The 12,650-nt window shown below is 36.6% G+C and overlaps 1 protein-coding gene and 1 non-coding gene across 2 annotated transcripts in view; both read left to right on the top strand.

Annotated features, from left to right (window-relative positions):
- LOC149845874 (serine/threonine-protein kinase ATG1a-like) overlaps window positions 1-12,650 on the top strand; it is a 95,701-nt gene that overhangs the window by 55,737 nt on the left and 27,314 nt on the right. The gene's annotated exons all lie outside the window — the stretch shown is intronic.
- On the top strand, window positions 1,952-2,025 carry TRNAV-CAC (transfer RNA valine (anticodon CAC)). Its single transcript has one exon. It is a non-coding gene; the product is annotated as a tRNA-Val (tRNA).

The raw sequence follows: 12,650 nt of genomic DNA, 5'->3' as shown, positions 1-12,650 counted from the left end.
AATCATAAAAAAAATAAAATAAAAAAAATCATAATACACAAAACAATGATGAAATGCACAAAATATGGGTGCATCGTGGTACAATTTCGCACTGCTGCAGGTCTCTTCATATCATACAATACATTATCGTAAATTTTCATTTCCTTATGATTCTGATCTTGAATGCCATATTCAGGGTTCAACCTTTCAATGCAATTCAAGAGATCCCTGTTGACTTCTCTGTCTATTTTAAATGTAGGGGAGTATCTAAATGCAGTGTTTAAATAATATGTTGCAACATGAAGAGGTTGATGAAGCTGCCTAGTCTACCTGTGGTCAATGATGCTTCATATAGGCAAAATTAATTTTTCCTTTCCATTTAAATTATCTCTAATGACCTCTTTTGCCTTATCCATGACCTCATAGAGATAACCCATAGCAGGTATGCCTTTGTTGTTAACCAATCGAAGCACCTTCACCAAAAGTATACTTATTCTCAACAACTTAACACATGAATTCCAAAATTCACTTCTAAATAAAATGTCTACAATTTCTCTTGGCTTTCTCTTTTGGGAATGAGGATATATGCATTCCACTTATCTGAAGAACATCTTTTTAAGTGCACTTTTATTCTTTACAAGACTCTGCACTGTCAAAAAATTCGTAACAAATCTAGTAATTGCGCTACGAATCAACTCAGCATTATTAGTATACTTTCTCATTAAGCTCAAAACCCATGCATGATTATAAATAAATTTTGTAATTTCTTGGCAGCATTTAATTGTATGTCGTATTTCATCCATGTCGTCAATGTCCTCAAGCATGAGATATGTGCAATGGGAGCACACGGGGTTCAAAAGAATAACCCATAATTTTTTGCCAGTTCTTTAGTTATTTCCCTTTAATTCGCTGCATTATTAGTAATGAATTGTACAATGTTTTGAGACTGAACCTCTTTCATAACCTGTTCAAAAAATCAGACAAATCAATTGATTTTAAAAGCATGGTTCTTTTGGGGCAATAGACAACAAAATTTATCAAAGCCCTCGATTTTCTGTTTATCTATCCATCTGCCATGATGATACACCAAATCTCTCTTCATAACTGTCTAATCTCATCACAATAAGCCTTCACTTTATTCACATTAGCATCTAAAATCTTTGCTCTTGAAGCATGATATGAAGGCATCTTATATTCAAACTCAATACTGGTTATGACATCTGCCATGACTTGAAAATGAAATAAATTTGCCGCATTGAAAGAAATGCAGGTATCATAAAATTATCTCTCAACCACGACATTCACTTGCTCGACTAAATGTTAAGGAGTCATAGCAGTACGAATATTGGGTTGTGCCTCAGGGACAATACTGTTAAATTATATCATGTATACATATATTTATATATATATATAGAGAGAGATACATATGCATATATATTATATATATATATATATGCATATGTATCTACTTATATATATATTTGTTCTAGGGGCATTTTTGTAATTTTCCATTTACGCATATTCACACTTGTGAGTGTGCATGTAACTTTTCTTCGTTTTCTTTTTCTTCATTTCTCTTTTTTTTCCTTTTTCCTTTTTTTCCTTTTTCTTTTTCTCTTTTCTTCCTTTTTCTTTCTTTCTTTTTTACCTTTTTGACTTTTAGTCAAAGGAGGGGGAGACGTTGGAGGGGCTCCAATGTCTAGTAGGAGCCCTTCCTTTTGGTCTCCTCTTGTATTATAAATAGGGGTGTGTCCCCTCTAATTGTATTCATTCTTTTTGGGAGCCTTTGTGCTCATCCTTGCTCAATAGATTCAATCTTTTGCATTTCAAGTATTCTCTTTGTATCTTTGTGTACTTTTTATTCAAGTGTTCTTGGTGTGTCTTTGTACACGTATCCCTTCGTGGAGCTTGTGCTTGTAGTGCACATCTTTGAAGATATTTTTACATGGTATCAAAGCCAAGTTGGACAACTGTCTAGGTGGTGTAGTGGGTTATCACGCTAGTCTCACACACTAGAGGTCCCCAGTTCGAACCCGGGCTCAGACATTCTTTCGTTATTCGTTCTTAAACTCCGCCTGTGTATAACTATTTAGTTATACAATGTCGGTCCCAAGCCCGGATAAAGGAGGAGGGTTGCGGTAGGCCAGTGACAGCCAACATAAAAACTTAGTCATACCCTATGAATATGAACCAATATGAGAATTTCGTTGGGGTGTTCCCTACTGAGCGACACGCTGTACTTTATAGGCATAGAGGCAGTGTTAAATGGGCAAGGGTTGTTAGGTTGTCGCTTACGTCACACCGGCGCCTGGGTGTGGTGTCAAATAGACAAGGGTTTCCTCACTTTGTTGGATGGGTGGGGGTAAAGAAGTTAGTCCAAGACCATAAAATTAGGTTAGTCACTTGGAACATAGGGTCTTTAACTGGTAAGTTGGTAGAGTTAGTAGGTGTTATGTGTAGGAGAAAGATTGATATTTTGTCTATAAGAGACCAAATGGGTAGGTGAGAAAGCAAAAGTGATAGAACCTTGGGGATATAAGATTTGGTATACATGAATAAATAGGAATATGAATAGAGTAGGGATTGTTATGAGTCGTGAGTTTATAGATAATGTAGTTGAGGTTCGTAGGAAGGGTGATAGGATTTTACTTATTAAATTAGTATTAGGTACGAATATTATTAGTGTTTATGCACCTCAAGTAGGTTTAGATGATTCTATTAAGCATTAATTTTGGGAAGATTTAGATGGAGTAGTACAAGGGATATCTTATGGAGAAAAGCTTTTCATCGGCGGTGACCTTAATGAACATGTAGGCATTAGTAGGGATGGATTTGAGAGTATCCATGGAGGCTATGGTATAGGAGAAAGAAACGAAAGTGGAGAAAGGATTTTGGTTTGTTCTATGATATGATCTTAGCAAACACTTGGTTTAGGAAGAGGGAGTCTCACCTAGTAACATTTAAAAGTGGGGTTAATACAAGTTAGATAGATTTATTCCTACTTAGAAAGAAAGATAGGGGTTGTTGTATCGATTGTAAGGTTATACCAGGAGAAAGTGTAGCTACACAACATAGAGTCTTAATTTTAGATCTTAGAATTAGACAATGCTGCAAAAGGGATAGACATAGGATAGATCTTAGAATTAAGTTGTGGGCACTGAAAGGAGCTAAACAAGGAATGTTTGCAGAGCAGGTAGTTAAGGAAGTTGATTGGTGTCTCGAGGATGATTCAGAATCAATGTGAAATAAGATAGCGGGTGGCATGAGAAAGGTGGTTAATGAGGTATTGGGTGAGTCTAAAGGCGGGTAAGGATACATCATGGTGGAACGAAGATGTCAAATTAGCTATTAAGGTTAAAAAAGAGTGTTATAAAAATCTAAGTAAGAGTCGTGATAATGAGAATTTGAAGAAGTATATGATAGAAAAGAAGGAAGCTAAAAAAGTAGTTCGAAACGCGAGGGATAAGGTATATAACGGAGGTTTATGACAAGTTGGATACCAAAGAGGGCAAAAAAGATATTTATAGGCTTGCAAAGATGAGAGATAGGAAATCGAGGGATCTGGGTATGGTTAGATGTATCAAAGATGAAACACAAAGGGTTTCAGTCAAAGATGAGGAGATTAAGGAGAGATGGAAAGATTATTTTGATAAGCTATTTAATGGAAGTCATGCTCAGGATCTTGGAGACTTCTCCATTCTTTTTCATGAGATGAATCGTGACTTCATGCGCAAGATTCAAAAGAAAGAAATTGCAGAGGCTTTGAAGAAAATGAAATCAAGAAGGGCAGTTGGCCCAGATGGTATACCTATCGAGGCTTGAAAATGCTTGGGAGAGAAAGGTTTAGAATGGTTGACAAATCTTTTTAACAAGATTTGGCGGACAAATAAGATGCCTAATGAGTGGAGGAAGAGTACTTTGTTGCCTCTATATAAGAATAAGGGTGATATACAAGATTGTACAAACTATCGTGGTATAAAACTCATGAGTCATACTATGAAACTTTGGGAAAGGGTGATTGAGTTTAGGTTAAGGAAGGTTGTTATGATATTGGAGAATCAATTTGGTTTTATGCTTGGAAGATCAGCTATGGAAGCTATACATCTTCTTAGACAACTTATTGAGAGAAATAGAGAAAGGAACAAAGATTTGCATATAGTTTTTATTGATTTGGAGAAGGCATACGATAGAGTATCTAGGGACGCTCTGGTGGACAATGATGAAGAAAGGTGTTTCTCTCAAGTACATTAGTATAATTAAAGATATGTATGAAGGAGTAGTAACCAATGTCCGCACTTGTGGAGGGGTGACAAGCAATTTTCCTATAACGGTTGGGTTACATCAAGGATCTGCTTTAAGCCCTTTCCTATTTGCTATAGTGATGGATGAGCTTACGAGATCAATTCAAGAAAATGTGTCGTGGTGTATGTTGTTTGCTGATGATATTGTTTTGATTGATGAGTCTAGAGCTGGGGTTAATACTAAGTTAGAATTATGGAGACAGACATTGGAAGCAAGAGGTTTTAAGTTGAGTAAGAGTAAGACATAGTATATGAAATGTCAGTTTAGTAAGCAACAAAGTAGTGATGGGAGTGTAGTAAAGCTTGGTGAGCAAGAAATACCGATGGATGATTGTTTCAAATATTTGAGATCTATCATTCAAAAGTATGGAGAAATTGATGGAGATATAAATCATAGGATAAAGGTTGGGTGGATGAAATGGAAAAGTGCAACTGGAGTGTTGTGCGATCGTAGAATGCCATTGCGGTTGAAGGGAAAGTTTTATAGAACGACTATTAGGCCCGCTTTACTATATGGTATGGAATGTTGGGCTGCCAAAAGACATCATATTCAAAAAATGAGTGTAGCTGAGATGCGTATGGTTAGATGGATGTGTGGAAATACAATAAAAGATAAGATTCAGAACGAGGAGATACCTAAGAAGGTAGGCGTTGCACCCATTAAAAATAAGATGAGAGAGAATCGTTTACAGTGGTTTGGACATATTCGGCGAAGGCCTAATGATGCTCCAGTTAGAAGGATGGAGAAATGAGAAAATATATTTGTTAAAAGAGGTCGGGGTAGGCCTAGAAAGACTTGGATGGAGATGATAGGAAAGGATATGAATGCTTTGAACCTCATCGAGGAAATGGCATTGGATAAAAATGATTGGAGGAGAAGGATTCATGTGGAAGACCCATAATGATTTTCTTTTTTGGTTCATATCGCCGACCCCAATTGTTTTGGGATGAAGGCATAGTTGTTGTTGTTGTTGTATCAAAGCCAGGTTGGGAGAAAAGAAGATCATGTGATTTGTTCTCTCTATTGGGTACCTTGAAAAGTGTGCCATCAAGTTTGATTGATTGGGGTGAAGACTCAGTTTTTCGTTCAATATTTTAGAAGCATCTTACCTAAAGTAGGACCTTATATATCATTGTGGTATGCATCTCTTTCTCTTTTTTTTCTCTCTAATGGGCAAAAAGGACTCCTACTTCTCTCTTGGCTTCAAATTAAATGGATCTAATTATCATGTATGGGCTTGAAATATGGAGGCTCATATCAAAGGTAAGGGTCTTTGAGGATATGTTCAAGGAACTATTCCCGAACTCAAACCTAAAATTACTATCACAAAGAGAGGAGAGATTATGGTCCTTGACGATGAAGAAAGAGAAAAGGCGTTTGAAGAATACAATAAAAGGCATGAAGAGTGGGAGATGAAAAACTACAAAATTCTTTCGTAGTTTTTCTCTTCGGTGGAAACCAAAATTAATGTCAATATTTTGAAATTCAAGAAAACATATCAAGTATGGGAGTATCTTGAACAAATCTATACATCAAGAGACTTGTCTCATAAATATTACCTCCAAAAGAAGGCTTTGACTCTACACCAAAGAGAGATGTCGGTTAAAGAGTATTTGGCCGAATTCTCTGTTATATGGGATGAACTTGCTATCCTTGAACCTAAATGGAGTGGAGAGGCAATCAAATTGAGGCAAAAACAACTTGAAGATGACTTTTTTAATTTTCTAAATGGGCTTAGACCCGAATTCGAACAATCTAGATCCTCTCTTTTATCTTCCTTTTCTTCTCCACCTTTAGAAGATGTTCTTACCAAATTAAGTGGAGAAGAAACTAGATTGGAAATGAATAAAACCAATCAAAATGTGTTGGTCGTTCCCTCTAAAAGCGAGGATGAGGGAGCTTACGCTGTATCTAGACCGGGGATCAATGTTAAACCTTATAAACCTTCCCATTTCAACAAAAATCAAGGAGGAAGAGAAAGTAACGAACAATATGGAAGAAGAGACTGCAGTAAAATCGTGTCATTTTTGTAAAGAACCAGGGCATATAAAACCCGTGTGTCCCAAGTGGAAAAAGATGGTGGCAATGTCGACAACCTTCAGAGAGGAGACACCGTCTTCCTCCACATATGCCAATCTATCTATAAATCAAATTATTGAAGCTCTTTAACCACTCCTCAAGGGATCTATTTTTGCAGCCGCTGCGTCCTCTTTCTCTCCTCCAGGTAAAATTCTTTGGCTATTAGACTCAAGTGCATCCTTTTATATGACTCTAAATGCTTTTACACTGACCAATTATTCTAAAAACCTCTCACCATCCTTTGTCTATACTGTGGATGAGGCTTCTTTTGAAATAAAAGGAATTGAAGATTTTGAAAAACAAGATTTTTTTATTCCCAAAGTTAGATTTATTCCAAAATTAAATTTGAACTTGCTTTCCGTCTCTCAACTTCCGGATCATGGATGTGATATAAAATTCTCATCACATAAATGTTGGATACAGGATCGCCAGTCTGGGAAGTTGATTGGGGAAAGCTCTAGGAAGGGTGACTTCTATTTTATGGAGTCTCTTCAAGTTCCAAAAACCTCTTTTTTTAACATTGCTCAACATAAAGATATAAATGTTTGGCATAAACGCCTTGGGCATCCAAATATTGACAAGCTTTCTCATATTCATTTTGCTAAAACATTATGTAAAGAAAATAGGCGCCCGGGTGTGGTGTCAAATAGGCAAGGGTTCCCTCACTTTGTTGGACGGGTGGGGGTAAAGAAGTTAGTCCAAGACCATAAAATTAGGTTAGCCACTTGGAACATAGGGTCTTTAATTGATGAGTTGGTAGAGTTAGTAGATGTTATGTGTAGGAGAAAGATTAATATTTTATGTCTACAAGAGACCAAATGGGTAGGTGAGAAAGAAAAGTGATAGAACCTTGGGGATATAAGATTTGGTATACAGGAATAAATAGGAATATGAATGGAGTAGGGATTGTTATTAGTCGTGAGTTTATAGATAATGTAGTTGAGGTCCGTAGGAAGGGTGATAGGATTTTACTTATTAAATTAGTATTAGGTATGAATATTATTAGTGTTTATGCACCTCAAGTAGGTTTAGATGATTCCATTAAACATCAATTTTGGGAATATTTAGATGGAGTAGTACAAGGGATATCTTATGGAGAAAAGCTTTTCATCGGCGGTGACCTTAATGGACATGTAGGCATTAGTAGGGATGGATTTGAGAGTATCCATGGAGGCTATGGTATAGGAGAAAGAAACGAAAGTGGAGAAAGGATTTTAGATTTTGGTTTGTCCTATGATAACACTTGGTTTAGGAAGAGGGAGTCTCACCTAGTAACATTTAAAAGTGGGGTTAATACGAGTCAGATAGTTTTTTTCTACTTAGAAAGAGAGATAGGGGTTGTTGTATCGATTGTAAGGTTATACCGAGAGAAAGTGTAGCTACACAACATAAAATCTTAATTTTAGATCTTAGAATTAGACAATGCCGCAAAAGGGATAGATATAGGATAAATCCTAGAATTAAGTGGTGGGCACTGAAAGGAGCTAAACAAGGTATGTTTTGTTAAAATGTATCTCCAAAACCATTGCTGTAAGTATAAATATATATACTTATATACATAGAGATACATATACATATATATACTATATGTGTACATATCTCTCTCTATATAAGTATATATATTTATACATATTTTATTTTGTTTTTTACCCGAAAAGGGTATTCTTGTAATTTCCTATCTTGCGCATATTCCATTTGGAATATGTTGTATTTTCCTTCTTTATTTTTTGTATTTCTTTTTTCTTATTTTTATTTTTTCTTTTCATAAAGGTGCATTGGGGGTCCCCCAATAGAGTCGTTGGGGAGCCCCCAACGGTCACAAATGTGACCGTTGGGAGCTCCCCAACGACTCCTTTGGGAGCCACCCTTTGCACCTCTTTGCTTTTGTATAAATAGGGGTGTTCTCCCTTGTTATTTGATAAGCTCGAGAGTCTCAAGCATTTGCTCTTTTCTATAAAATACATGCCTTAGTGCATGTTTGCTACTTTTACGCTTTTTACGTATTTTGTTCAAGTGTTGTAAGAGTGCCTTCGTGCAAAGTATTTGTGCTTGTATGCGTATTGTCTCTTCGTAGAAATTTTCACATGGTATCAAAGCAATGTTGGTGATAGAGGATCGTGGGATTCTCCTTTTTCGAGTGCCTCAAAAAGCGTGCCTTCAGATCTTTGGAGGTTGAAGTGGTGGATCTTGCTTCTCAAATATTTTAGAAGAATCTTGTGCAAGCTAGAATTTAAAACATTGTGTTGGTACATTTTTCTCTCTTCCTCTTTACTCCTTAATCGGTGAAAAAGAGTCTCATTTTGCTCTTGGCTTCAAATTAAATGGGACCAACTACCATGTTTGGGCCGGGAACATGGAGGCTCACATAAAAGGAAAGGGGCTATGGGGTTATGTGCAAGGCACAGTTCCGGAACCGGAACCCAAAATAACCGTGGTAAACGGAAATGAAATCAAGATTCTTGAGGGAGAAGAAAGGATCAAAGCTCTTGAAGAGTATTCTAAGAAGCACGATGAATGGGAAATGAAGAATTTCAAGATTCTTTCTTGGTTCTTTTCATCCGTTGAAACTAAGATTAATGCCAACATTATTAAGTTCAAAAAGGCATCGGAAGCTTGGCAATATCTTGAGAAAATGTATACATCAAGGGATCTATCACATAAATATTACCTTCAAAAGAAGGTCCTCTCTCTTACTCAAGGTGAAATGACTATTAGGGAATATTTTGCCGATCTTTCCTCCATTTGGGACGAGCTTGCCATGCTTGAACCAAAATGGAGTGGAGAGGCAATTGAACTCCATCACAAGCAACTTGAAGAAGATCGGTTCTTCAACTTTTTGAATGGGTTAAGGCCCGAATTTGGGCAAATAAGGTCATCTCTTTACTCCTTCTCTTGAAGATGTTCTCACCAAATTAAGTGGTGAAGAGACTCATATGAGTCTATGTAAACAAGGATCAAATGTTCTTGCGGTTCCTTGTAATTATGAAGAAAACAATGAGGTCAACGCCGTATCAAGACCCGGAAACAATGTAAAAACCTATCGTCCTCCTCACTTTAAACTACAAAATCAAGGTGAAAATGGTAGACAAAGAGGAAAAAGGGACTATAAAAGATTATTTGTCATTTTTGTAAAGAACCGGGGCATATCAAACCCATATATCCCAAATGGAAGAAGCTTCTCGCAATGGCTACCACCGGTGTACCACAAAAGGAGGAGGCATCTTCAAGTGGGTCACTCTCTATAAATCAAATAGTGGAAGCCCTTCAACCTCTCCTCAAGGGAGCTACCTCCGGTGCTGCTGTATCCACTTCTTCCTCTCCAAGTAAAGTCTCTTGGCTTTTGGACTCCGGTGCATCCTTTCATATGTTCCCAAGCATTTTTTCGCTTTCCGATTACTTAAAAAATGTTTCTCCATCTTTTGTTTCCACTGCGGATGTAACCTCTCTTGAAATTAAAGGAATAGGTAATTTTGAAACTCAAGATTTTTTTATTCCAAAAATTAGATTTATACCTAAACTAAACTTAAACCTTTTCTTTGTTTCTCAACTCTCGGACCATGGTTGCGATATTAAATTCTCTTATGATAAATGCTTAATACAGGATCGCCGGTCCGGGAAATTGATTGGGGAAGGCTTTAGAAAGGGAGACTTATACTATATGGAATCTCTTCAAGTTCCAATTTTGAGGTATTACATAAGCTTGAACCTGATTATAATAGGTTACGAGTCTTTGGGTGTAAGTGTTTTATACTTACGGATAAGAATGACAAGCTCTCTCCTAAGGCTATTCCTTGTGCCTTTCTTGGATATTCCGAAACTCAAAAAGGGTTTTGTTGTTATGACCTTCAAGATGATAAGTTATATATCTCTAGAAATGTAACATTTCTAGAAAATGAAAGTGGCTTTGAAAAAACTGTTTCTCAACAAGAAAATTTTGATTACTCTTTCCTATTTGACGTATTGTCTAGTAATGATGATATATCTAGTGATGATATCTCATCAAACCATGATAAGGAAAATGATGGTGATATTGGTGAACATAACTCTCTCAATGAACAAGGAAGTAGAATTTCAAGTGATCCAATAACCTACTATTGTAGAAACCAAGATACCTTTAGAAGTGTTATTGACTAATATAGTGAGCTTGCTCCTACTCTCGATCACAGAAGATCTGAAAGGAATAGGAGACCTCCAACTCATTTTGTCTCTTTTGATTCTTTTTCACCCCGATATAGGGCTTGTCTGAGTGCCTTTCATTCTTATTTTGAACCAAGAAATTTTGAAGAAGCTAAAAAATGTATAAAATGTCAAGACGCTATGCAAAATGAACTTAATGCTCTTAAGAAGGTTGAAACTTGGGATTTCCAAATTCTACTCATAGGAAAGAAAACTATAGGTTGTCGATGGGTTTTTAAGGTTAAAACTAAGAGCGACGGATCTCTAGAAAGGTATAAAGCTCGCTTAGTCGCAAAAGGGTATGAGAAAGAGTATGAAATTGATTATGAAGAAACTTTTGCCCCTGTAGCCCGAATGGTTATAGTGAGATGTCTTATTACTATTGCATCTATTAAAAATTGGAACATTTTTCAAATGGACGTAAAAAATGCTTTTTTAAATGGTGATCTTAAGGAAAAAGTGTATATGGATGCCCCACCAGGTATAAAGATTCCCAAAGATAAAGTTCTTCGTCTTCGGAAGGCCCTCTATGGTTTGAAACAGGCCCCCAAAGCCTGGTATGATAGGTTTACCAGTGTAATCCTGGAAAATGGTTTTTCCTCATGTTATACTGATACTGCTTTATTTACTAGAAAATCTAATGCAGGGATTGTAATACTATTACTCTACGTTGATGTCATGCTAATTACAGGTGATGATGTTCAAGGAGTCAAGGGTATTAAGTTCGTCTTGACTTCAAAATTTGAGATGTCAGACTTGGGTTTTCTAACATATTTTCTTGGAATTGAGGTTGCCTATTCTAACGTGGTTATTTCCTATCTCAATCTAAACTTGCTTGTGAGATTATTGATAGGTCAGGGATTTCTGATGACAAAGTTTGCGAAACTCCTGAAGTCGTGGGATAAAAAATGAAGATTGATGACAGTGTTCCTTTAACCGATCCCACTTCTTACAGGCAGTTGGTAGGCTCTTTGATGTATCTTAGCATTACTCGACCCGATTTGTCACATGCTATCCACATCGCCAGTCAGTTTCAGCACGCTCCCACAACCGTTCATATGACTGTTGTTCTTCGCATCATCAGATACTTGAAGGGCACAGTGAATAAGGAAGTATTTCTATGTTCTTCTTCTGAATTAAAATTACTTGCTTATACTGACTCAGATTGGGGAGGTAACCCTAGTAACCGTCACTCCACCACTGGCTTTTGTGTTTTTTTAGGTGAGTCTTTGACCTAATGGCGATGTAAAAAGCAACAGAAGGTCTCTTTGTCGTCCACTGAAGCCGAATATAGAGCCATGACATCTACCTCTATGAAAATTGTATAGATTCGACGCCTTTTGGAAGATATGAGAGTGTTTATCAGAGAACCAACAAAGCTATGCTGTGACAATAAAAGTGCAATTTATATTGCCAAGAACCACACCTTTCACGAGCGAACAAAGCATATAGAAATGAACTGCCATTATGTCAGAGAAGAATACTTGAAGAAGGTCATTGATCTACCATACGTGACGTCTGAGTATCAACTTGCAGACTTCTTCACAAAAGCACTATGTTCGCCCAGATTTCATTTCCTTCTTGACAAACTTGCGGTTATTGCATCGTAAGTTTGAGGGGGGGTGTTAAAATGTATCTCCAAAACCATTGTTGTAAGTATAAATATATATACTTATATACATAGAGATACATATACATATATATACTATATGTATACGTATCTCTCTCTATATATAAGTATATATATTTATATATATTTTATTTTATTTTTTTACCCAAAAAGGGTATTCTTGTAATTTCCTATCTTGCGCATATTCCATTTGGAATATGTTGTATTTTCCTTCTTTATTTTTTGTATTTCTTTTTTCTTATTTTTATTTTTATTTTTTCTTTTCATAAAGGTGCATTGGGGGTCCCCCAATAGAGTCGTTGGGGAGCCCCCAACGGTCACAAATGTGACCGTTGGGAGCTTCCCAACGACTCCTTTGGGAGCCCCCCTTTGCACCTATTTGCTTTTGTATAAATAGGGGTGTTCCCCCTTGTTACTTGATAAGCTTGAGAGTCTCAAGCATTTGCTCTTTTCTATAAAATACATGCCTTAGTGCATGTTTGCT

This window comes from Nuphar pumila, chromosome 2, assembly GCF_984573655.1.
Source record: "Nuphar pumila chromosome 2, dmNupPumi1.hap1.1, whole genome shotgun sequence".
In the NCBI taxonomy this organism is placed as follows: Eukaryota; Viridiplantae; Streptophyta; class Magnoliopsida; order Nymphaeales; family Nymphaeaceae; genus Nuphar; species Nuphar pumila.
The sequence above is the reverse complement of the archived record's forward strand: the minus strand, read 5'-3'. Positions and strand labels throughout refer to the sequence as shown.